Consider the following 27,636-nt stretch of genomic DNA (forward strand, 5'->3'; position numbering starts at 1 on the left):
AGCTGCTCCTGGAAGCAGACTTCCCAGCCAGAAGCACAGCATTGGTGTGTACAATCACAATCCCATACACAAACACACCAGCAATTTTTAAGAGAATAAAGTACGTCTGATGTGACCTTAAACCTGATCCACGTCACTTAGCCTTTTCCCATAAAGCACCGCAGGAATTGTTTAATAAGCTGGCTACTTATTAACTAGTTGTGTTATTGCTACCATGTGTTGTACTAGGCTAGGTGTATATACACACACACACACATATATATATATATATATACATACACACACACACACATATATATATATATATATTTATATTACACACACAAAATCTCTATATGCACATGTTGCCTAATACAAAAACTGAAATTGAAGAAGTTTATTGTAGTAACATTCAAGTCAACAGTGTTACACTGTTAATTTAAATTTAGCTACAATAAACGTAACCACTTCAGCCCCGGAAACATTTCACCCCCTTACTGACCAGAGCACTTTTTGCGATGCGGCACTGCGTCGCTTTAACTGACAATTGCACGGTCCTGCGACGTTGCACCCAAACAAAAATGACGCCCTTTTTTTTTTACAAATAGAGATTTTTTTTTTTTGGTAGTATTTGATCACCTCTGCGGTTTTTAGTTTTTGCGCTATAAACAAAAAAAAGAGCGACAATTTTGAGAAAAACTCATTATTTTGTACTTTTTGCTATAAAAAATATCCCCATTTTTTAGAAAAAAAAGCTATTTGTTTCTCAGTTTAGGCCAATATGTATTCTTCTAAAAAAAAAAAAAAAATCGTAATAAGCGTATATTGATTGGTTTGCGCAAACGTTATCGCGTCTACAAAATAGGGGATAGATTTATGGCATTTTCATTTTTTTTTTTTTTTATTAGGAATGGCGGTAATCTGAAATTTTTATCGTGACTACGACATTATGGTGGACACATGGGACACTTTTGACACTATTTTGGGACCATTGTTATTTATACAGCGATCAGTGCTATAAAAAATGCACTGATTACTGTGTAAGGCCTCTTTCACATGGACGATCCGTTCAGGTCCGCCTGTCAGTTTTTTAGGCGAACCTGAACGGACGCTCCATAGACCTCTATGGAGCGTCAGATGTCAGCGGTGACATGATCGCTGACATCCGACCCGCTCCGATCCGAAAAAGTGTGACGGAGGAAAAACCTACTTTTCCATCTGTCTGCGGATCGGATCGGGGGAGGACGTATTCTACGGTCCGTCGTCATCCGATCCCCCATAGGGGAGAGCGGCGCTCTGACAGGTCCGTCCCTGCACAGTGTGCAACGACGGACCTGTCATCTGCCTGCACAGCGGGGATCGACAGAGCGATCCCCCGCTGAGTAGAGCGGGCTCCGTACACGGGCACGTCCGTGTGAAGGAGCCCTAAATGACACTGGCAGAGAAGGGGTTAAACACTAGGGGGCGATCAAGGGGTTAAGTGTGTCCTAGGGATGTGTTCTTACTGTGGGGGGAGGGGCTACCACTGACACGACAGCGATCATTGCTCCCAATGACAGGGAGCAGTAGATCCCTGTCATGTCATTTGGCAGAACAGGGAAATGCCTTGCTTACAAAGGCATCTCCCCGTTCTGCCGCTCCGTGACCCGCGGGCACAGTCAAGGAGTACGCGGCAGGTGCGCGCACGCCCACAATACCGCGCCTTAACGGAGACGTACAGGTATGCCCATTTGCGCAGCCGTGCCATTGTGCCAACGTATATCGTCGTGCACTGGTCGGCAAGCGGTTAAAGTGATACAAAAGTCTTGTGTTTTTTTAATTAAAAATAACAAACCTGTTATACTTACCTGCTCTGCGTAGTTGTTTTGCACAGAGCAGCCTGGATCCGCCTCTTCTCGGGTCCTCTCCCCACTCCTGGCCCCTCCCTCCTGTTGAGTGCCTCCGCAGCAAGCAGCTTGCTATGGGGGCACCCGAGCTGAGTCACAGCTTCCTGTGTCCATTCAGACCTTACCCCACCTCTTCTCTCTCCTCATTGGCTCACTGACTTTGATTGACAGGAGCTAATGGTGCTTCGCTGCTGTCTCAGCCAATCTGGAGGGAGAGTTCTGGAACAGCCGAGTCTCTCGTGCAACATTGCTGGATCGAGATGGGGCTCAGGTAAGTATTAAGGGGACTGAGGGGGGCTGCTGCACGCAGAAGGTTTTTTATCTTAAAAGGAGTTGTAAAGTCTAAAGGTTTTTCACCTTAATGCATTCTATGGTGCAGCTATGATCCAGAGCCCCCCTTTTTCTTACCTGAACCCAATCGTTCCAGCAGCCATTCAAAGCCATTGGCTCCCGCTGCTGTCAATCAAATCCAGTGACACGGGAGCCAGGGGCGGGGCCGAGTCCTGCTGTCTGTGTCAATGGACGCAGCAGCAGAACCCGCACGAGTGTCCCGATAAAATGCAGTTCTCCGTGGGGGCACCCAAAGCAGAGGAGGAGCCAGGAGGGCTGTGGGGGACCCTAAAAAAGAAGGATCGGGGCTGCTCTGTGCAAAACCCTTGCACAGAGGCGATAATTATGACATGTTTGTTATTTTTCTTTTTTAAAACAAACCTTTACAATCACTTTAATGCACAGAATGCATTACGATAAAAAAAAAACCTTCTGACTTTATAACCACGTTAAAAGCAGTATTAAAATTAAAAGCCACAGGTGTGGTGGCTGCATTAGTTTCCTTTTTTAGGCTTTTTTCCCCATTTTCACCTGGTGATCTGGTCAGCAACACACACCCTCCTGTATTAAAGCGCCCCCCACTCTGGATGAAGGAGCAACAGGGACACCTTTGGACAGCAGCATTGTCAGTATAAAAGGGGGGGGGGGGAGTGTTAGATGTACTAGCAGATTTAGATACAATAAACAAATTGCAGCCAAACTCCAACTAACACATTTTTTAAGCAGTTACAGTAAGCTGTTTTTACCGGTCAGATCACCAGATAAAAATCAAGGAAAGAAAGCCTAAAAAAGGAAACGAATAGAGTCACCACATCGAAGAATTGGTAAGCTGCAATATAATAAATATTTGCGTTTGGGTTTAACACCTGTTTAAGTTAAAGGATAAGTTCACCTTTTGGGAAAAAAATAAATAAAATACACATATTACAAATACAAAGCATTGCACCCCTGAAACAACTAAAGGCAAAACAATTTTTTATTTATTTTTTGACAGCTTTGGACAGAGTCTGTCCCGGTTAAGGAGATTGACCCTCCTCTATTTGTCCTGTTAACCATTATTAGTGAAAGTGAAAGTAAAAAGAAAATCCCACATTTTCGGAGGGGAAATCTTCCAATGGGGACATTAGTTCTGGTGACCTAGGGGTCCCCAATAGATTCCCGTAATTTGCAGGGATTTCCTGTCACTTCCTGTTTTGGCTACGGAACAGGAAGTGAAATGAAAAACTTATAGGGGTTATGACCCTCCCTTACTTTATCCAAAATTAAAATAATTCTTATCTTTTTTGTCTATAGTTCTACTATATATATACACACACACACACACACACACACACACACAATATATATATATATATATATCTCTAACAATGTATGCAGACATACAGTATATATACTATATAGGGGCGAGCCCGAACATGAGATTAAGCACAACTCTGCCAAAATGTATATATAGTCTATATGGTTTTGGATTGACTTAGGGACAGTCAGGGGTGTTGCTAGGGGGTGGCTATTGGGGTTATAGCCCTGAATCTGGGGCCCATAACCCCAAGTCTCTTGCTGCTGGGTCCCTGCCTAACCAGCAGGTTGCAGCTGCTGCGGCAGGCAGGCTGCCTGCATGAGAGAGGTGGATAGGAGGAAAGAAGTGAGCTCTTCACAGCCGGGCCTCTTCAATTTGGGAGCGAGGTGTGGCGAGCAGCAGAGAGATGACATAATCTCTCACTGTCCGCCACAAATTGGCACTCTTCCGCCCTCACAGCACGGTCATCGTGGAGCTCCACTTTACAGCCAGACCCCCTTGCTTCAATGACGGAGGTGCGGCAGGGAGCAGCGAGATGACATCATCTCTCACTGCCAGCCCCGCATCACCGCTCTCCTGCTCTCACTAAATAGACCAGTGCTGTCAGCCTGCCACCAATGCAGCATCAATGCACATTTGGTGGCACTGGCTGGCATGGCAAGTGACAATCCACATCAGCTGGCAAATGACAACCCACATCTGGTGGCCGGTGACGTGGCAAGTGACAATCTGCAAATGGTGGCAAGAGATGTGGCAAGTGACAATCTGCAACTGGTGGCAGGAGACGTGGCAAGTGACAATCCACATCTAGTGGCAGGTGACGGTGGCAAGTAACACGCTGCATCTGGTGACAGGCGATGGTGGCAAGTGATATGCTGCATCTGGTGGCAGGAGATGTTGCAAGTGACACGCCCAGGGCTCCCACTGATTCTGCAGTATGGTGAGATGAACCACTTCATTATATATTAGAATGTAACAATAGAAATAATGCACTTCAATCATCCTGACACCATATCAACCATTATGCCATGATGATTGATGCGCCAACACCAGCCATCGGCCGTGAAAAATTGCTTACCACTGGTCCCCACCCCACCCCCCACCCGCGGGCATGCAAAAAGGGGTTGGTGACCGCTGCTATGGGCTCTAGCTCCAGATCTTTTGCAGACCTAGCAACTTCCCTGGGGACAGTTAATAGTCATGTTTTAATTTATTGCTATCCATGACCCTGTTGGGGAGATTTCACCTCACCTTTAGTTCCTGTCACAGCAGGACAACAAATGAGGGTCACTGAGACAGGAAGACAATACACTAATTATAACTGTACATTCTTTCCTATTTTACTAAAGAAAAGTGTGTTGTTGCAGCCTATGTTCTAACTGGAGAGATTTCCTGTCCTTTCTGTCTTTACAGGAAGTGAGGAGAATGGTCCCAATCAGGACAACATTTAGGTGGTTAGATCTTCAGCTGCTACACTGTACATCACCTAGTTCAGAGTTTCTCAACCAGAGTGCCACAAGCATGGAACCCATTCTGCCCTGGATAAGCATCATGAGCTTCCATGGTGCAGGCAGGTCAGCCGCCAGCACCATAACAACCAATGACACTCTAGGGCAGGGGTATACAACCTTGGCACTCCAGCTGTGGTGAAACTACAAATCCCATCATGCCTCTGCCTCTAGGAGTCATGCCTGTGATTGTCAGGGTCTTGCAATGTCTCATGGGACTTGTAGTTTCAAAACAGTTGGTGGGCCGAGGTTGCCTACCCCTGCTCTAGGGTCAGGACGCATTGTGTCATTCTTTGCTATGGTGATTGTGGCCAGCTTGTGAAGGGGGACTTTGATGTGACGAGGGGGACCTCTGACACAATTGGGGGGGGGGACATCTGATACAATGGGGTACATCTGATATGATGAGAGGCCTTTAAAGTGATGGGGGACCTCTGATGTGAAGGAGGAAGCTTATGATGTGAATTTAGTTTATTCAAGGTGATTGTGTACATTGTACAAAGGCCAGGTTTCACATTGATGAGCAACACTTACGTTTTTTACATTTTACACTGGAGTACTTCAAAATTTTGCATACTTTTAACGGGCACTATGACTGCAAGGTGGTTGAGAAACGCAGACTAATGCCGCGTACACACGAGCGGACTTCTCGTTGGACTGAACTCCGAAGGACTTTTCAACGGAGTCGAAACGAAACGGACTTGCCTACAGACGATCACACTAAAGTCAGATCGTTTCGAACGTGATGACGTACGACCGGACTAGAAAAGGAAGTTCAATTGCCAGTAGCTGCCTTTGCGTCGTTTTCGGTCCGTCGGACTAGCATACAGACGAACATTTTTTTGTCGGAAAGATTTGAAACACGTTCTATTTCTGAAGTCCGTCAGATTTTTCAACAGAAAAGGTCCGATGAAGCCCACACACGATCGGAAAGTCCAACAGATTCGTCCCGTCTGACCTTTTCTGCCGGAAAGTCCGCTCGTGTGTACGCGGCATTAGGTAAACGCTTCCAATGACAACAATCACATCCACATTTTAGTTCAGGATTCGTAAACTAACAGATATCTTTAAATTATGGCATATAACCTGGGATTGGATTCGGTCTAACAATTAATAAGAGTCTGAGTGGCACCAAATCTTTATAAAATAAAAATATGCATCTCCATCCTCTTGAGGTGAATATTTATCTCCTAACATCATCATGAGCAAAATTATGAAAACCACAAAAATGTCTGCTCTCATGTCTCATACATAAATTTTGAATTTAAAAAAATACATCCTGCATAAAATGTATATTATGTTGATCATGCTCCTGAACATTCAAAGCAAAGTGAGCACCTTTACTGTAACAAGAGGGACAATCTGTGCTTTGCGTACAGTTTTCTTGCATCTACAGGCATCTTAATGGCAACAAAGAATAAAAAGGTATACCACACATTTAACCATGAAAAAACATTTAGGAATAGGTATTTGTAAGAATCTGAACATTCACTCTGAGGTTCCTAGAATAGCGTAGCCTAACCTCTTAAGGATAAGTGTGCCTGTACTGTATATCCACTTACCTTCTCTCTCTGTCATAGCAGAACTCTTAGTCCAGTATCAGTCTTATGCCGCGTACACACGATCGCACATTCCGACAACAAAATCAATGGATTTTTTCCGACGGATGTTGGCTCAAACTTGTCTTGCGTACACACGGTCACACAAATTTGTCGGAAATTCCGAACGTCAAGAACGCGGTGATGTACAACACGTACGACGAGCCGAGAAAAATGAAGTTCAATAGCCAGTGCGGCTCTTCTGCTTGATTCCGAGCATGTGCGGAAATGTGTACACACGAGCGGAATTTATGACAACGGATTTTGTTGTCGGAAAATTTGAGATCCAGCTCTCAAATTTTGTTTGTCGGAAATTCTGACGGAAAATGTCCGATGGAGCCTACACAGAGAATACACATGGTCGGAATTTCCGACAACAAGCTCCCATCGAACATTTCCCATCGGAAAATCCGACCGTGTGTACGGGGTATAAGTCTTTCATTGAAACTGCTGTGTCTATTTTCTAGCTCATGGATGATAACTGATACCCTGTCTGGGCTACTGAAGGAGGATAAAACTGTCAATGAACAAATTCAGTTCAGTTCTCCTTCAAGAAATGTTGACAGACCCTTTATATTTTAAGTGTCTGTAATCAGCACTGAGCTAGAGCAGGAGAAAAACAGCATGACAACCAGGCACTTCTGCTCTGACAGGGAGAGAATACAAGTAAATAATAATGAAAAAAAAAATAAAAAATGATCATGAGAGCTAAGGTTGTACAACTGAAACAACTACACTAAATTACATTTCAAATGCCCACTTGCTCACTTGAAAACTGAAAAAATTCCCCCATAGCATTCAAGATTTAATTTGTTCCTGGAGAATGAAAACGAACAAATATGTTTCATACTGCTACTGGAAATATAGTGTAGACTCTTACAAGAATTGTAACCTACCATATATACTGTATAAATATACACATACACACACAAATGCATAATAATAATAATATCACCACCATAATAATGCATGCAGCAAACTTAAAGAGGTTGTAAACCTCGGACATGAAATATGAACAAAGCATATCTCTCTATAGTGTGTACTTGTCTCAATTAGGAGCATAATAAGTGTCATTTCTCTCTGCTGCTTCATTTCTGTGCTCTCTGTATGAATCACTTCTGACAAGTTTTCCTGACACCAAGAAAAAAATAGTGACAGGGGAGGAATCTCCAGCTGATGGACAACCTCAGCTGTATTCCTGTGTGATGTGTGGGAAGAGGGGGGTGGGGTGTGGTCCCTTCCCTCCAATCAGCTGTCAGAGCTTTTCTCACTGGGATTTGCAGAGTGTAGTTTCAGCTCCTCGCCTCATTTTTCTGACAGCTCAGACAAGCTTTATAAATTCTGGAATTTGAACGGATGTAGAGAAGAGAATACTGCAGATAAACAGGTACAATTTATGTAGGAGGATTTGTTTAATCTTTGTATCACCTGAAGCCAGTCCTTTCACTGGGTATATGTAATTTACAGCAGCATTCACAACAACTTTTAATTCTAAACTACAGGCAAATAAAAAGATACAACCTAATGCAGCTCTGTATTCATTATCAGCCTCTTGCAATCCTTGTATGGTATGGCTGAAGGAGAGGAAGAAGCACCCCAAGAAGCCAATAAAGATGAGGTACTAAGTAATTTGAGAACTGTTACACAATACATTGTGCGAATATTCACTTCAATTATCTAATCGTGTGCAGGTAAAATAAGCAAATGGGGATTTTCTTTTCACATGCTTGGATAAATAAAGTGAATCTGCTTAAGCCGCTGTCAGTTGACGTAACTCGTTGGTCCAAACTCAGGAAAGATCCTGACTTCACAGTCAGGATCCACACAGATGCTTGGACCAGCAGCTGGCTCAGCCTCTCAGTATGCCCAGGATGTTCTGGGCTCAGAGGAAGAGGGTTGAATGATGCTGGCCATTTGACTGAGGACCTCTAATGGGCAGAAAAAAGTACTGCAGGAGAAATTTCTGGTTAAGTTATTTTTTAAAAATGTTTAAAAGGGCTATTCATTTTTTTATCTCGCTATTTTTGGCTATAGTTGTGCTTTAACAGATAAAGTACAGACATGCTGGCTCTAAATGTGAGCAGTTGCTTTATGTGACCGTTTATATTTCAACAATGATCAGAGACAAAGTTTACAACCTGTAAAATAACTACTCTCCCCCTCACAACCTTGTGGTGGTGCTGCCTCCTTGTACCCCATAGACATTAGATTGTGTTTTAATCCGAACAGCTGGACTGTCATCTTTATATGGGAAGCTTAAAGCAGAACTCCACACCAGCAGCTAAACGCACATCTGAAATACACACACAGGAGCAGATTTGAGTAAGCACTAAATCCAGCGTGAAACACGTTACCTTTTATTGTTCTGGTTATACCCATGATATAATTTGAATGCTTCAATAAAGTCATCAAGAAGTGCAGCAATATTCCAGACTTGTGTATGTTCCTACATATGGGAGTGTTTTTTAACCTCCTAAAGGAATTTGTGTTTGGTCTAGTCTTAGAATGAAGGAGCAGCAGTAAAAATTGAAGTCACCTCGCCCCATCTGTCAGCACATGCGCATGTACCAGAGTCTGATTGGTTCCTAATGTTGGTCGGCCCGCCCTTAATCTCTTAGTGTTGTCATACAGGGTGTTACAAGAGATTTAACCACTTGCCGACCAGCAGCCGTAATTATATGGCGGCAGATAGGCTCTACTGCCCGAATCACCATAGGTGTACGTCGCTTCGTGCAATAGATACAGTGGGCGTGCGCGCGCACGCGCCCACGGAGCATAGCCAGGGACAATGCGCATGGCTGGTGGCCGCTATGTCTGCCAGCCACCCACAATAGCTCCACAGAGAGCAAGAACGGGGATCTGTCAATGTAAACAAACAGATGCCCGTTCTGTCAGGGAAGTAGAGAGGGATAGTCTGTTCCTAGTGGTTAGGAACAGTGATCTCTCTCTACTCCCAGTCAGTCCCCTCCCCCCCAGTTAGAAACACCTCCCAGGGAACACATTTAACCCTTTGATTTACCCCTAGTGTTAACCCCTTCCCTGCCAGTGTCATTTATACAGTAATCAGTGCATTTTTATAGCACTGATCGCTGTATAAATGTCACTGGTCCCAAAAAAGTGTCACTTAGGGTCAGATTTGTCCTCCATAATGTTGCAGTCCAGCTAAAAATCGCTGATCACCGCCATTACTAATAAAAAAATAAAATAATAAAAATGCCATAAATCCAGGGCTTTTTTTCAGGGGGAACTTGGTGGAACTCATTTCCACCACCTCTGGCTCAGACCCTTTGGTGCCTACTCACCACTATCACTTGTAAACACAGAAGTCTGGTTTCTGTGTTTACAAGTGACAGCTCTGCACTCTGTATGTAACCGCCATGAACTCTGCACTCTGTATGTAATGCAATCCTGATATTTAATGCCACTTTAAGACTCTTCTACTGTTTGTGAAATATGACCACACCCACTATTTGATGTGATTTGGAGGGTGTGTAGGGGGAGGGGTTTTGGGGGGTCGTGGTTGAGTTCCAGCACCTATTGTTTGAGAAAAAAAAGCCCTGCATAAATCTATTCCCAATTTTATAGACGTTTTATAACTTTTGTGCAAACCAATCAATATTTGCTTATTGCGATTTTTTGACCAAAAATATATAGGAGAATATATATTGGCCTAAACTATAGAAAGAAATTTAAAAAAAAAATTGGGAGGATATTTATTATAGCAAAAAATATAAAAAATTTTTTTCAAAATTGTCGGTCTTTTTTTGTTTATAACGCAAAAAATAAAAAGGCAATCAACTACCCCCAAAAGAAAGCTCTATTTGTGGGAAAAAAAAAAAAGGACATCAATTTTGTTTGGGTACATTATCGCATGACCGCACAATTGTCAGTTAAATCGACGCAGTGCCGTATCGCAAAAAATGGCCTGGTCATTAAGGAGGCAAATCCATCCGGTCCTTAAGTGGTTAATTAAGACAAATTAAGAAATTTTGATTTGTTGGGTTTAAAGTTAAAGATTTTTATAGGACTAGAACTACACTGAATTGCATTTTCAATCTGCATTACGTTTAGGTTTAAAACTAGAGTAAAGTTTTTGTAACTCTGGCAGAATCAGGTCATGTAACGTCTGGTACCTTTCTGGTATAAAAATATTCCCAGTTTTATAGGATTCCAAACATTTACAGCAATTAATGCCTATATTTGGATTATCTCCAATAGAATGCCTGTAGCAGGAAGACTGTAGTGTAGATTGCAGATCCCCGCTTCCACAGGAAGAGTGCAAGTTTATAAAAGGACACTATTTGTATTCTTTAGGAAGTCTGAGGCTTTCTTTAGTTAACCCTTCCATGGGAAACGTGACCGTAATCCCAGATTTATGGACACTGATTTGTAACACTTTGCATGAACAATATCCTCTACAAATTATAAATGATTCGCTTTACTTGATCCTATTAACAAAAATATAACACTTTTTAAACCCAACCTCCAAGTTCCAGTCTTTTTATCTTCATTAATAGTGATATGGTTTGTATGCTTGAAAAGTTATTCTGTTATGAAACTGTGCAGATCACATGAAGTATACAATTTAAAGAAAAAAAAAAAAAGCAAACAGTGGCGTTGATTTAATAAGGAATATATTAAATATTACATATATATATATATATATATATATATATATATATATATATATATATATATATATATATATATATATAACATATTCTCAAATTGCATTTTGACCTACTTTAGTGAATGAGGTGAAACCAGTGTTAATTTTGTCAACTAAAATGCTTTCGTCGACTAAATCAATACTATTTTAGTAGACTAAAATATGACTAAAACAATTCAGATGACTAAAATATGACAAAAACTTAGACATGTGCGCCGTCAATAAATTTGTTTCGTTTCGTATTAAAATTAATTCGTATCCGAAATTCAATTTGGATTCGTACGAAATCCGAATTTTCGTTAACTTTTCGTAACAATAATGAAAGTTCGTTATGATAAATGTATCATTACAAGGGGTTCCCACCATCCCTGTGCTGAGTTCCCAGGTCTGTATACCCACTGTGCCCATTATGAGGGGTTTCCACCATCCCTGTGCTGAGTTCCCAGGTCTGTATACCCACTTTGCCCATTATGAGGGGTTTCCACCATCCCTGGGCTGAGTTCCCGGGTCTGTACACCTGCTGTGTCCATTATGAGGGGTTTCCACCATCCCTGTGCTGAGTTCTCGGGTCTGTACACCCGCTGTGTCCATTATGAGGGGTTCCCACCATCTCTACTGAGTTCCTGGGTCTGTACACCCACTGTGTCCATTATGAGGGGTTCCCACCATCCCTGTGCTGAGTTCCTGGGTCTGTACACCCACTGTGTCCATTATGAGGGGTTTCCACCATCCCTGTGCTGAGTTCTCGGGTCTGTACACCTGCTGTGTCCATTATGAGGGGTTCCCACCATCTCTACTGAGTTCCTGGGTCTGTACACCCACTGTGTCCATTATGAGGGGTTCCCACCATCCCTGTGCTGAGTTCCTGGGTCTGTACACCCACTGTGTCCATTATGAGGGGTTCCCAGCATCCCTGTGCTGAGTTCCCAGGTCTGTATACCCACTTTGCCCATTATGAGGGGTTTCCACCATCCCTGTGCTGAGTTCCCGGGTCTGTACACCTGCTGTGTCCATTATGAGGGGTTTCCACCATCCCTGTGCTGAGTTCTCGGGTCTGTACACCCGCTGTGTCCATTATGAGGGGTTCCCACCATCCCTGTGCTGAGTTCTCGGGTCTGTACACCTGCTGTGTCCATTATGAGGGGTTCCCACCATCTCTACTGAGTTCCTGGGTCTGTACACCCACTGTGTCCATTATGAGGGGTTCCCACCATCCCTGTGCTGAGTTCCTGGGTCTGTACACCCACTGTGTCCATTATGAGGGGTTCCCACCATCCCTGTGCTGAGTTCCCAGGTCTGTACACCTGCTGTGTCCATTATGAGGGGCTCCCACCATCTCTGTGCTGAGTTCCTGAGTCTGTACACCCACTGTGCCCATTATGAGGGGTTTCCACCATCCCTGTTCTGAGTTCCCAGGTCTGTATACCCACTTTGCTCATTATGATGGGTTTCCACCATCCCTGGGCTGAGTTCCCGGGTCTGTACACCTGCTGTGTCCATTATGAGGGGTTTCCACCATCCCTGTGCTGAGTTCTCGGGTCTGTACACCCGCTGTGTCCATTATGAGGGGTTCCCACCATCCCTGTGCTGAGTTCTCGGGTCTGTACACCTGCTGTGTCCATTATGAGGGGTTCCCACCATCCCTGTGCTGAGTTCTCGGGTCTGTACACCTGCTGTGTCCATTATGAGGGGTTCCCACCATCTCTACTGAGTTCCTGGGTCTGTACACCCACTGTGTCCATTATGAGGGGTTCCCACCATCCCTGTGCTGAGTTCCTGGGTCTGTACACCCACTGTGTCCATTATGAGGGGTTCCCAGCATCCCTGTGCTGAGTTCCCAGGTCTGTATACCCACTTTGCCCATTATGAGGGGTTTCCACCATCCCTGTGCTGAGTTCCCGGGTCTGTACACCTGCTGTGTCCATTATGAGGGGTTCCCACCATCCCTGTGCTGAGTTCTCGGGTCTGTACACCTGCTGTGTCCATTATGAGGGGTTCCCACCATCTCTACTGAGTTCCTGGGTCTGTACACCCACTGTGTCCATTATGAGGGGTTCCCACCATCCCTGTGCTGAGTTCCTGGGTCTGTACACCCACTGTGTCCATTATGAGGGGTTCCCACCATCCCTGTGCTGAGTTCCCAGGTCTGTACACCTGCTGTGTCCATTATGAGGGGCTCCCACCATCTCTGTGCTGAGTTCCTGAGTCTGTACACCCACTGTGCCCATTATGAGGGGTTTCCACCATCCCTGTTCTGAGTTCCCAGGTCTGTATACCCACTTTGCCCATTATGATGGGTTTCCACCATCCCTGGGCTGAGTTCCCGGGTCTGTACACCTGCTGTGTCCATAATGAGGGGTTTCCACCATCCCTGTGCTGAGTTCTCGGGTCTGTACACCCGCTGTGTCCATTATGAGGGGTTCCCACCATCCCTGTGCTGAGTTCTCGGGTCTGTACACCTGCTGTGTCCATTATGAGGGGTTCCCACCATCTCTACTGAGTTCCTGGGTCTGTACACCCACTGTGTCCATTATGAGGGGTTCCCACCATCCCTGTGCTGAGTTCCTGGGTCTGTACACCCACTGTGTCCATTATGAGGGGTTCCCACCATCCTTGTGCTGAGTTCCCAGGTCTGTACACCTGCTGTGTCCATTATGAGGGGCTCCCACCATCTCTGTGCTGAGTTCCTGAGTCTGTACACCCACTGTGCCCATTATGAGGGGTTCCCACCATCCCTGTGCTGAGTTCCCAGGTCTGTACACCCGCTGTGTCCATTATGAGGGGTTCCCACCATCCCTGTGCTGAGTTCTCGGGTCTGTACACCTGCTGTGTTCATTATGAGGGGTTCCCACCATCCCTGTGCTGAGTTCCCGGGTCTGTACACCTGCTGTGTCCATTATGAGGGGTTCCCACCATCCCTGTGCTGAGTTCCCGGGTCTGTACACCCGCTGTGTCCATTATGAGGGGTTCCCACCATCCCTGTGCTGAGTTCCCGGGTCTGTACACCCACTGTGCCCATTATGAGGGGTTCTCACCATCCCTGTGCTGAGTTCCTGGGTCTGTACACCCACTGTGCCCATTATGAGGGGTTCCCACCATCCCTGTGCTGAGTTCCCAGGTCTGTACACCCACTGTGCCCATTATGAGGGGTTTCCACCATCCCTGTGCTGTGCTGACTTCCTGGAGTTTTTAACTTTTAGGTTTGTTAACTTTTCGTAACAATAACGAAAGTTAAATTTATCCGAAGTTCGTAAACAAAATTTTGTACAAAATTTGTATACATAAAAATTCGTATTTCGGATCCTCACGAATGTACGAATTTCCGATTTGTACGAAACTAAACGCACATGTCTACTAAAACTGAAATTACATTTTAGTCAAAAGACTATGACTAAAACTAAATAGGATTTATATTACAACGGCTAAAACTGTGTCTGAAGTGTATGTTTAAAACATTAACTACTTGCCGACCAGCCGGCCGCAATTGTACTGCGGTAGGTTGGCACGGCTGCACGAATCACCATTATTGTACGTTGGCCTCTTTAAGAAGCTATAGGGAGCGATGTCCGCCGGCCACAAGCGATCGCTCCTCAGAGAGACAGAACAGGGATCTGTCAATGTAAACAAACCGATCATCCCGGTTCTGTCAGGGGAGTAGAGAGAGATCTGCTGTTCCTAGTGATCAGGAACAGCGATTTCTCTCATCCTCTAGTCACTACACTGCCCCCACAGTTAGAAAAAAACATCCCTAGGGAACACTTAACCCCTTGATCGTGCCCCTAATGTTAACCCATTCCCTGCCAGTGACATTTATACAGTAATCAGTGGCTATTTTTAAGCTCTGATCGCTGTATAAATGTCAATGGTCCCACAAACGTGTTCGATCTGTCCGCCGCAATGTCGCAGACCCAATAAAAATCGCAGATCGCCGCCATTACTAGTAAAAAATAAATAATAAAAATACCATAAATCTATCCCCTATTTTGTAGACGCTATAACTTTTGCGCAAACCAATCAATATATGCTTATTGCGATTTTTTTTACCAAAAATATGTGGAAGAATACATATTTGCCTAAACGAGTGAAGAAATTAGGTTTTTTTTTGGATATTTATTATAGCAAAAAGTAAAAAAAATAAATGTTTTATAATACTACTCTGTCAATTCCATGTTTTTCTACTTATGATACGGTTTTATTACTGTTCTTCAATAAATTGTTCTATTTTTATGGAATGTATACGGTTTGAGTGCCTTAAAAGTCTCACCCCAGGAGTTCATTCTGTGTTTATTTAGATTTAGGGATGTGGCATACCTGGGAGTGACAACCACCAAACAAAAGAGTATAACTAAAACTAAACTGAAATTTGATGTCAAAATTAACACTGGGTGAAAGAAAGGGAAAATTTACACTGAAGAAATAGCCAATCATGTTCAAGGATTATATATATTTAAAACGTAACTCCACTTTTGTTGAGAAAAAAACATTCCCCCCCCCCGGGTGATCTATGTACATTGCAAGGATTATAACAACCTTTGTTGCAGGTTCCTCCTACCTTTCGTTATTCTGAAGAAGAATTCTGAAGAATTTCATAATTATCTGTCAGCTGTGTAGCTGCAGGGCTCTAATGAGGAAATCTGCTGAGCCTGCATCCCTTCCTACTGGAAGAATCTCAACAAAAAAACAAAATTTTTGTTGCAGGGGATGTCTGAAATCTGATTTGTATCTTAGGTAGACTTCTGGGAAAATTGGTGAGCCAATCACACAAGCAGGAAATGCTGTTTCTGAGGAGTGGTTGGTACACCTTCTGTGTACAGAACAACTCCAGGTAGCCAGATTGCATTGCATTGCATTTTTAGAAAATTAGAGCTGCTGCAGATTGAAAAGGAAAGGTAAATATTAATAGCATTCAATTACAATATGACTTGTGCCGCAATTGTATACACTATATTGTTTTTTCTTTATTTGCTATTTTTTTTCCCCACAAAAGTGGAGTTGCCCATTAAAGAAAACAGATTTTTGCTTGCATGTGTTTCAATGAGTGAAAAACGAAAAATTCACCTGACTCATTAAGCGCTAGTTCACACCAGATGCAGTTCCGTGCACTTTTTTCTGCACTTAGTGCTAGTTCACACCAGATGCAGTTCCGTGCACTTTTTTCTGCACTTAGTGCTAGTTCACACCAGATGCAGTTCCATGCACTTTTTTCTGCACTTAGTGCTAGTTCACACCAGATGCAGTTCCATGCACTTTTTTCTGCACTTAGTGCTAGTTCACACCAGATGCAGTTCCGTGCGCTTTTTTCTGCACTTAGGCCCCATTCACACTAGCGCGTTTTTTGATGCATTTTGCAGAAATGCACGGGAATTTTTTAACATGGGTTCCTATGGAACATGTTCACATCAATGCTTTTTTGTATCTCTGCGTTTTTTGAAAGGGTCGGGGACTTTTTTTCATGCAAAAAGCAGTGTTTTGCATGTAATGGTTTTCAATGGACAAGCATCAAAAACGCAAGTGCACCGTTTTTGCAGCGTTTTTGATGCGTTTTTGATGCGTTTTTGGTGCGTTTTTGGTGCGTGTTTGCCGTTTTTTTTTTTTTTTTTTTGTAATTTTTTTTTAAGACTGTAAAAAAAAATGAAAAAAAAAAAAAAAACGCAAAACGCAAATCGCGGCAAAAACGCGGCAAAAACGCGGCTCAAAAACGTGCCAAGCATAAAAAAAAACCTCCAAAAACGCTCAAAAGCAACATGCATAGGTGTGAATCGAGCCTAAGTGCTAGTTCACACCAGATGCAGTTCCGTGCGCTTTTTTTCTACACCAAAAATGCTTGCAGTGTTTTTCATGTATTCCAATGGCTCTAGTTCACACCAGTGCAGTCAGTTTCCGGTGCAGAAAAAAAAGTAGAGCGTGCTGCATTTTTTATGCACAGAACTGTACTGCAACATAGCAAATTGTATCAAAAACGCACCGGAACGGTGTGTGGTGTGAACTGTAAGCAAAAACTGATCCGGGACGTATCCGGAGTGCATTTTTGTGGTGTGAACTGGCCCTAAAAATGCATGCACAGTGTTTTCCATGTATTCCAATGGCTCTAGTTCACACCAGTGCAGTCCGTTCCAGTCGGTTTCCGGTACAGAAATTGACCGGAAACTGACTGGAACTGACTGCACTGGTGTGAACTAGAGCCATTGGAAAACACTGTGCATGCATTTTTAGTGCAGAAAAAAGTGCACAGAACTGACACACAGAAATGCACTCCAGACCCGTTCCGGATGCATTTCTGCATGTGTGTTTTTGATGCATTCCGGTGTGTTTTTAGTGTGTTTTTGATGTGTTTCCAGATGCATTCCAGGTGCTTTTTTTTTCTTTTCTCCTGTTTTTTTTTTACTATACTAGAGTCCAGTGCATTTTTGGTATGTTTTGGATGCATTCCAGTGCGTTTCGGTGCGTTTTTGATACGTTTTACTGTGTTCCAGTACAGGAAAAATGCAGCATGTTCTACTTTTTTTTCTGGAACTAAAAAGCCCTGGAACTAACCGCACTGGTGTGAACTATGCCATTGGAAACCATACAATCTACTTTCTTTTATCGCTTTTGATGGATAACAAAAACACACTGAACTGAATGTGGTGTGAACTGGCACTTAATGCATTTTTTTTTGCAAAAGAATTTTTACCTAGCTTGGTGAATGAAGTGACTTCAAATATCAAATTGTGAGTAAAAATACAGCTTTTTTTATTCATCCTTCCACAATTAATTTTTACATAACTATAGCCTATTCACTAAGATGAAAATTGACGGGGGGGCGTGTCCAAGATGGCGCTGAGAGCGGACGTGTAGTACCAGAGCTCCCATTCCGGACTTAAATCCTTCTAAATCCTGGTGTGGATTTTGCACATATCGCCCTGCCAAATACACCGAGGTCTCCCCTGGGACTCAGGGAATGCGCGGACACAAAAAGGGGGCACAGAAACCGCGAGTTCCGGAGCATACGAGAACGCCGCCGAGGCCCGGGCCTTCTCCTCCTAAGACTCACCACATGGAGACGCAGACATCCGCCCCGCCGGACGGCACGATCCAGGCTGGATCTCAGGCGTTTGAGGCCCTGATGCAGGCTATCTCCACATGTCAAGCCACTCTCACCATAAAAATTGACCATGTCCAGGAAGAAACCGCTCTTATCCGCCGGGACATGGACCGTTTCAGGGAGCGAGTAGGGGAGGTGGAACGGCGGGTCTCTGCCTCTGAGGACGTGCAAAGGGAACACCATGAAGACATTCAGATCCTGAAAACGAAAGTGAAGGCACTTGAATTCAGGGCCGAGGACGCCGAGAATCGGAATCGGAGGAATAATCTCCGGGTCCTCGGTCTCCCGGAGGGTGCAGAGGGGACAGACCCGGTCGGATTTATGGAGAAATTGCTGCCAACTCTCCTCCCGAAAGCACAGTTTTCCCCGCACTTCTCCATCGAACGAGCCCATCGAATGCCTGCTAGCAGAGGCCCACAGGGAGCGCCGCCGCGCACTTTCATTTTCAAACTCCTCCATTACAGGGACAGGGATACAGTGCTCCGCTCTGCTCGCCTGCAAGGAGACCTACACTACGAAAATACGAAAATCCTCATCTTTCCAGACTACTCTGTGGAGACACAGAGGCAGCGGAAATCTTTTGACCATGTTCGTGCCATGTTGAGAGAGAAAGGAATCAAGTATAGCATGCTATTTCCAGCCAAACTGAGGGTGCAGGATGGCGAAAAAGTACAGTTTTTCACCTCTCCCAGAGAGGCGGCTGCATGGGCTGACACCATTCGAAGGTGACCTTCACCAGGAAAACTGTGAGTGCAATGCTGGAGAGTCTGCGGGGGGTTTTGTTCCTAGAAGGGAGAGATCGATACTGGATACTTATCACATCACCAAGGACACCTGAGGGCTATTTGTTCAATACCCCCTCTGAACTTGTGACTCTGGTCCTAACCCATATTTCTTCCCTCCAGTACACCCCTAGTGGCACATGGGTTTCTCCAGGATCCAGCATGGGGTCAGAAGAGACGCTTGCTGAGAAACTCTGAACTTCTCCTTATATATAAATACCCTTTATTGATACTGTCTACTCCTGGACATGAGATGAGCTTCCTCATCAATCCTGGGTTGTCACCAAGGACCCAGATGTAACGCCTCATCCTCTTTGGGACAGGATAGGGCCCCAGTACTCACCTGCCTTTGTACTTTCCTCCCCCTTCTCCCCCCCTACCTCCCCCCGCTAGTTTCTCCAGCAGACCCTCGATCCCGGCCGGGGTCGGGGACACTCGGTAACTACCGCAAGCTTTGTGCCCCCAGGGCTCCGGGAGATCCACACCATTTCTTCCTAACCGGAACTTAAAGTACACTTGAATATTTTTTTTTTGATTCTCAGAGGTCGGTTGCCTCTAGTTCACTGACTCCATGACTAGCCCTTGGGCTGTAGCAATTTTTGGGTTACAAACCTGCCTCCATGTTGGGGGGTCGGGTGGGGTGGGGAGGGTTTTGGGGATGTTGAGCCATGTTTCTGGCTTCCAGTTTTTTGTTTTCTATTATTTGACAGTACTGTGTTTGCTCAGCCTACTAGAACTCTTGCCAAGCCTTGGTTCACTTCAGGCGTTCCTTGTGATGGCCGGCGGTGCACCGGGACTTGTATGCAATATATATAATATATATCCGGTTTCTTTACTACTTAAACTGTATACATGACTAACCTTGATATCCTCTCCTGGAACACACGGGGTCTAAACTCTCCACTGAAACGCTCCTTAGTCTTTCAATTTATCAAAAAGCACAACCCCCATATTTGTGTGTTACAGGAGACACATTTGATTGGTAGCAAAACCCTCAGCCTAAAGAAACCTTGGGTAGGCTATCACTACCACTCTACCTATTCCAACTTTGCTAGAGGGGTTAGTATTTTGGTCCTAAAGACTCTCCCCTTTAAACTCCTTGACTTGGTTTTGGATCCTGATGGGAGATATGTGCTAATACACGCTTTGATATATGACCTACCATGGGTGCTGGTGGGTGTATACCTGCCCCCCCCAGCTTCCTTCAGGGTCCTCAACTTAATCTCGGGGGGGCTGGCTCGGTTTCCCCCGGATAATGTGGTGCTGATGGGGGACTTCAACCTGGCTCCGGACTCTGGGTTGGACAGGAGCTCAGTGGGAGGTACGGCTCGCCATGATTTAACGGACTGGGCTGACACATATGGTCTGGTGGATATTTGGAGATGGAAAAACCCTCAAACTAAAGCATTTACGTGCCACTCAGCCACGCATAGATCATTCTCTCGTATAGACCTGGCCTATGTGGCGGCCCCTGTCCTTCCCAGAGTCCGTGATATCAACATACTTCCAAGGGGGGTCTCGGACCACGCCGCACTGCTGCTGTCCCTGGAACTGACGGCGACTCCGTCGGACAGACTCTGGAGGTTGTTCAGATTCTGGATATCTGATACGGATGTGGACTCTCGGTTTCGGGATTCGATGCAGCAATTCTGGGAGGTCAACCCGGGCACCGCCCCTGATAACACTGTTTGGGAGGCCTTCAAGGCCTCATCAAGGGGGCACTATCAATGTATTATTGCTAAAGTAAGGAGACTACGCAGGGCAGAACTTACTAGACTTGAAGCTGAGGCGATTAGACAAGAGGCTCTTTATGTCCAGTCTCGTGATCCACAAGACTATACCACACTCCAATCCCTTCACCAACAAACCTTATTGATACAGACCTCCCTAACACAAAAAAAGCTATTGCACCAATCCCAACGCATATTTTAGCCGGGTGAGAAGACAGGCCGCCTCTTGGCCTGGCTCTCCAGGGAACAACCCGGGGTAACGGCAATAGCGCAGATCAGAGACCAGGATGGGACACTTCATTCCTCCCCAGTGGAGGTAAACAGATGCTTCACCAAATACTATCAGCTATTATATAGCTCACGAGTAGTGTATGACCAACAAGCCCTTACTGACTATTTGGGGGAAATCGACATCCCAGTCCTCACAACCACCGCAGCAAACAATCTAGACGCTCCCATCCAACTGGAAGAGATACAAAAAGCCCTCAAAATGATGCAGACAGGGAAAACGCCGGGCCCGGACGGCTTCCCAGTGGAGTTCTATAAGACCTATGTGGAAGAACTAGCCCCTAGATTACAGATGGTTTTTAGCTCAGCTCTAAAAGCTGGGGCCCTCCCGGCCTCGATGAGTGAAGCAGTCATAGTGCTCATTCCGAAGCCGGGGAAGGATCCTACCCTCTGTGCGTCCTACCGCCCTATTTCTCTCCTAAATGTTGACGCGAAGGTCCTAGCCAAAATCCTCGCCAATCGCTTAAATAAAGTCATCACTGCCCTGATTCATCCGGATCAAACGGGGTTCATGCCCGGTAGAGGTACAGATATAAATATCCGTAGATTGCACACTCATATTGCGGTGGCTGACCCGGGGAGCCCTGGGGTGGTGGCCTCACTCGACGCAGAGAAAGCTTTTGACTCGGTCGAGTGGGGCTACCTGTGGGGGGTCCTTTCCAGATTTGGTTTTGGTCCGGTTTTTCTCTCCTGGATTCAGATGTTGTATGCACATCCAAGGGCTCGCATACGCACAGGGGGTAACCTCTCGGAACCATTTCTCTTGGAGCGGGGGACTCGGCAGGGATGTCCGCTGTCCCCGGCATTGTTTGCCTTGGCCCTGGAGCCGCTGGCGGCCCATATTAGAAGTGACCGAGCCATTAGGGGTATCAAGGTAGGCCCACTGGAGGAGAAACTGTCCCTTTATGCCGATGATTCCCTCCTTTATTTAGCTGATGCTTCCGGGTCCTTGAGGGCTGCCTTGTCTCAGTTTGATGCCTTCAGCCACTTTTCAGGAGTTCGCATCAACTGGGACAAGTCAGTCCTTTTTCCACTTCATCCATCCCTGCCTCGCATCGACACTCTGACCCCTCTTGGATGGGTTGAAGAGTTCACATATTTGGGTGTCAGAGTGGCCTTGCCCTTGGAAGGTTACCTGGAACGTAATATTCTTCCGGTGTTGGACAAGCTTACCAAACAGTGCACTACTTGGCGCAAACTCCCACTTACGCCGGTGGGCAGAGGGAATCTAATCAAGATGGTGTATATGCCCAAACTATTATATTTTTTTCGTCACACTCCTGTTCATATACCCCGGGCTCTGTTCCGGAGACTCGACGGCATTGTGGGTGACTTTGTCTGGGCGGGTAAACCTCCTAGAGTGGCCAGACGGACCCTTTATCTTCCCCTCTCTGGAGGTGGCCTGGCCCTCCCAAATTTCCTCATATATTACTGGGCGGCAGTTTTGGTTACCGTCCGCTGGTGGTTCTCCCAGCCTAGGCAGAACCCAGCGGTCACCCTCGAAGCTGCAATCCTTGGTTCATATGCGGCCCTTTCTAATCTAGTCTTCAGGGGGTGTAAAGCACACCCAGCTGTTACGGTGCCTATGAGGACCACTATACGGGTTTGGCAGTGCTCCCGGACGGCACATCGTGACCCCTTGGTGGTCTCCCCACATACACCCCTTTGGGGCAATCCCTCTCTTCCCCACCTAAATACAATACCGGACCCGGCGGCATGGGCAGCGAAGGGAATTGTTACCCTTAAGCAAATAATGCCAAACGGTAAGATCCTAACATTCCTGGAACTAAAACAAGCATTTAAACTTCCTCGATCCTTCCAATTTCGTTACTGGCAGCTTCGACATGCCCTTACCTCCCAATTCCCTAGCCCAGTCACTCTGACCTCTGACTCTATTGAGAGACTTCTTACGTCAGAACCTTTGCACAAACCACTTTCCACCCTCTACATGTATCTTACAGTGGCTCATGATACGGACACCTCACACTTGCTGGCCAAGTGGAAGGTAGACATTCCCAGCCTGGATGAAGAGATATGGGAAGAATGTGTCTCCACGTTTATCCCTTCTATGATAGCGTCCAGAGATCGTTTTATACAATTGAAATTCCTGCACAGGGCATACTATACCCCACAAAGGTTGGCCAATATATACCCCTCTCACAGCCCATTGTGCACGAGATGCTCCACTGAACGGGGCTCCTTCTTCCACATGGTATGGACTTGTCCCAAGATCCATCCATACTGGAGAGGAGTAGCGGAGGTACTAACAGAAGTCTGTGGTGCCGCGTTGACACTGGACCCTCTTGTCTTCTTGCTCAGCTATCTTGGGGATGTAGAAGGGGACCGTTATACCAAATTATGCTTGACTTTTGCCCTCTATTATGCAAGAAGAGAAATCCTATTGAAATGGAGGGGTACAGAGCTCCCCACAGTTGCCGCATGGCGAAATGCAATCAACAAAGTCCTTCCACTATACAAAATTACTTACGAAAGTAGAAATTGCCCGGCAAAATATGATAAAATATGGTCAAATTGGTCTGATGTCTAAAACAGTGAATACATATTATATGCAACTGTCTTGGTACTGCATCCATAAGCCGCTGGGGAGCTGGGAGTGGCTGTGGGTTGTTCTCTGGTTTGGAGCGGTGCACTGGCAGGACGGTAAAAAAAAGTCCTGCTAGCAGCATCTTTGGAGCAGTGAAGGAGAGGCGTATACACCACTCCTTCACCGCTCCTGCCCACTGAAATCAATGGGGCAGCGCGGCTACAACACCGCTGAATACTGCCGCTAAAACGGCGCTAAAAATAGCAACGTTTTACCGCCGCCGATGCCCTAGTAGTGATAGGGGTCTTATTCATCGCAAAGGTGTTCTATGGGGTTGAGGTCAGGACTCTGTGTAGGCCGGTCAAGTTCCTCCACCCCAAACTTGCTCATCTAGGTCTTTTTGGACCTTGCTTTGTGTACTGGACCAAATCATTTGGTAGATTATGGTTTGGGGTTGTTTTTCAGGGGTTGGGCTTGGCCCCTTCCTGTTCCAACATGACTGTGCACCAGTGCACAAAGCAAGGTCCATAAAGACATGGATGAGTGAATTTGGGGTGGAGGAACTTGACTGGCCTGCACAGAGTCCTGACCTCAACCCGATAGAGCACCTTTGGATGAATTAGAGCAGAGACTGCGAGCCAGGCCTTCTCATGCACATCAGTGCCGACCCCAAATGTGCTTCTGGAAGAATGGTCAAACATTCCCATAGACACACTCCTAAACCTTGTGGTCAGCCTTCCCAGAAGAGTCTAAACTGTTATAGCTGTAAAGGGTGGGCCAACTCAGTTGGGGATGCCATTAAAGTTCATGTGCGTGTAAATGTGTCCCAATACTTTTGACAGTATTGGGTATATGAAAATGTCAACTCACACAGTCAAAGGTAATCTTCGACCCTCCTTCTACCTCCCATCTGGGCTTTAATATGATGAACAGTCAGAGGACATACTCACACTAGGCAATTGATACCATTTTCGAGTACGTTTGAGCCCCAAATTTCAGTTTGTTTGACTATTGTGATCTCTTCGTACTGTGCTTCAGAATGGTTCAATTGTACCATACCCTGGACCACTTTAATAGGTTTCATTAAAATTGGGCATGGTGCACATCTGTGTGATTGCTAAGACCGACTTACACTCTGTTAGATTTTCTGCAGATTTTTGTCTTCTGATTTACCAAAACCATGTAGTAAAAGGGCCTGCCTGATTGCATACAAATTGAAACTCTTAAGGTTTGACCTCATATTATATGGTTTTGGTAAATCTGAAGACAAAAATCTGCAGAAAATCTAATAGTGTGTATGGGCCCTAACTGTGACTGAGCACAGAACTCAAAACACTAATGCCCTGTACACACGGTCGGATTTTCCGACGGAAAATGTTCTATGGGAGCTTGTTGTCGGAAATTTGGTGTGTAGGCTCCATTGGACATTTTTAATCGGAATTTCCATCACACAAAATTTGATATCTGGATCTCAAATTTTCCGACAACAAAATCCATTGTCGTAAAATCCGATCGTGTGTACACAATTCCGATGCACAAAGTTCCACGCATGCTCTGAATCAAGCAGAAGAGCCGCACTGGCTATTGAACTTCCTTTTTCTCAGGACGTCATACGTGTTGTATGTCACCGCGTTCTTGACGTTTGGAATTTCCGATAAGATTTGAGTGACCGTGTGTATGCAAGACAAGTTTGAGCCAACATCCGTTGGAAAAAATACATGGGTTTTGTTGTCGGAATGTCCGATCGTGTGTACGGGGCATTAGACTCACAGCTATTCACAGCTGAGCGTACTGGAATCGCGGCAAAACACGGGACGCTTTTGCGATGCCATGATTTCTTAATGGCACCCCAAATGTGGTGCAATTGTGCCACGATTGTCGAGCGTCAAAATGCACTAAAACTGCGAAAAAATATCAGAAAAGCAAAATGTGCCTGGCTCTGTGCCAAAATTTGGTACATGAGTTTCTTTGGCGCATTTTTGGAGCAGAAGGAGGCCCATTCAAATGAATGATGCCGCTCCAAAAACTGGCCACAAAAAAGCTAAAAAAAAAAAAACAGGTGCAGCAGGTATGGCTGAAGTACACTTAGGTGTGAATAGAGCCTTAGACATTGGCACTGTACCGTTACGATTTGGCCACACATGGATCACTTTTGTCTATGGCAGATGATGTAAGTGTGTTTGGGCCTGGCATAGTAAGCATGGGTCAGTGGAGGAGTGGAGAAGGGGAACAATTGTGCATGGGCACAGTACAAACGCAATATTCCCCACACACACGTTTAGGATAACCGGCTCTTCGGTGATGCTGGGTGCTGTAATGACCATAGGCTGGAAACCATGGATACTCAACATGAAGAACTATCATCAGCACACCAAGGTTTCCTCGAAAGGGCCCAAAGTTTTATTCCATGGTCACATGATAAATATACATAGCTGTATATTTATCATGTGACCACGAAATAAAGCTTTGGGTCCTTTCGAGGAATCCCTGGTGTGCTGATGATATTTCTTCACTTTGGGCACAGTACAAGGCACCAATGCCTAATATAAGTATGCCCCAAATCACCAATTGCTTATAACTTTAGATTCCTATCATTCTAGATCTGCTGATCATTCCATAAAGATCAAAAAAAAAAAATCTAAACTCTCCACAGTACTCTAACTTTTAATGATGGGCACTTGGAATGAATGCCACGGATGTTGCCGTGCTGTAGCTAAATGCATGTGAGGTCACCAGCACTCCAAGCAGATGTGCATCTTGATCAGTGATTCCATATTAACAATAGCTATTGCAGTAAGGAACAGACACAACAAGATACACTCAGAATCCTCCTAAATAACCATTCTATTTATTCAGTGGCAGTGCATTTAAGTTTTTTTTTTTTATATAAGCATGCTTACATAGGTATCACATTAATATTACAATTGTAAGCAATGCATAGATAGGATAGTTTCTTATTGGGGGTCTTAGGAATGTGAGTATGTGGCAGAAGAATTAGCATAATGTCAAGGATGTTGGCTGCAGTGGACACAGCATAAAAAAGTATATACAGTGTTGAAAAAAAAAATTCACAATCATTTCACGTGTTTTTTTTTTTTAAAACAGCGTCACATAAGGCATAACACAAAAGCGACTGTTTTGGGGCCATGGAGGGTCCCTTTCACAAGGCAACATGGTAACAATAAGCATATACCTAACACACCTACACTGTATATCTTAGTGCAACTGACAGCAAACTGTGCAATATTCCCTATTTTGTCATAATGACATCAAAAACCTGCCAAAAATAACCAGTAAAACTTCAGAGATAAGCATTGCAAACAATAGTGAAAAGGTAGTGCCATAAAGTGTGCTAAATACCCCCTTCAAAAAATGTGCCCTGAATGTTGCAAAGCAGAGGCAATCTGCCAGGAGAAAGCAGATAAAGTCAAAGAATTCTTTTCCGGTCTTTGCTAGGCAACGACAGCTCTACCTGCCAGCCCCTGAAACGCCCATAGGGCAGGGAACACACATAACATAGCATGTGCCTTATGTGACGTGACTTTACAACACATCAATTTGGAGTCCTGGTGACTTTGCAGCTTTGCTACTGATCATTCCGATGTGTGATTTAGACCTCATGCACACGAGTGTTAAAAATGCCACTTTGAGAGGTATTTTTTAATTTTTTTTTTTACACCTCTGAACACAGCTACGTGTTAGATAATGTGCTTATGTACATGCAGGCATTTATTCACGTATTTGAACGCAGCATTCAGAAGCTTTAAAAAAATGCCCCAAACTCTTGCTGGAGAAGAGAATTTGCAGTTTTTATGAGTGCGTGTAAATGCATACAAATGTGTATAGTGTGGGTAAATGCATTCTAGTGGGTAAAATAAGACTACTTTCACACTGGGGTGTTGGGGGCGTCGGCGGGAAAGCATCGCTATTTTTAGCGGTG

General features: G+C 44.9%; 1 protein-coding gene across 5 annotated transcripts in view; it reads right to left on the reverse strand.

Moving 5' to 3' along the window:
- Positions 1–27,636, reverse strand: part of INPP4B (inositol polyphosphate-4-phosphatase type II B) — a 936,630-nt gene that overhangs the window by 676,518 nt on the left and 232,476 nt on the right. The gene's annotated exons all lie outside the window — the stretch shown is intronic.

This window comes from Aquarana catesbeiana, linkage group LG01, assembly GCF_042186555.1.
Source record: "Aquarana catesbeiana isolate 2022-GZ linkage group LG01, ASM4218655v1, whole genome shotgun sequence".
Taxonomy (NCBI): Eukaryota; Metazoa; Chordata; class Amphibia; order Anura; family Ranidae; genus Aquarana; species Aquarana catesbeiana.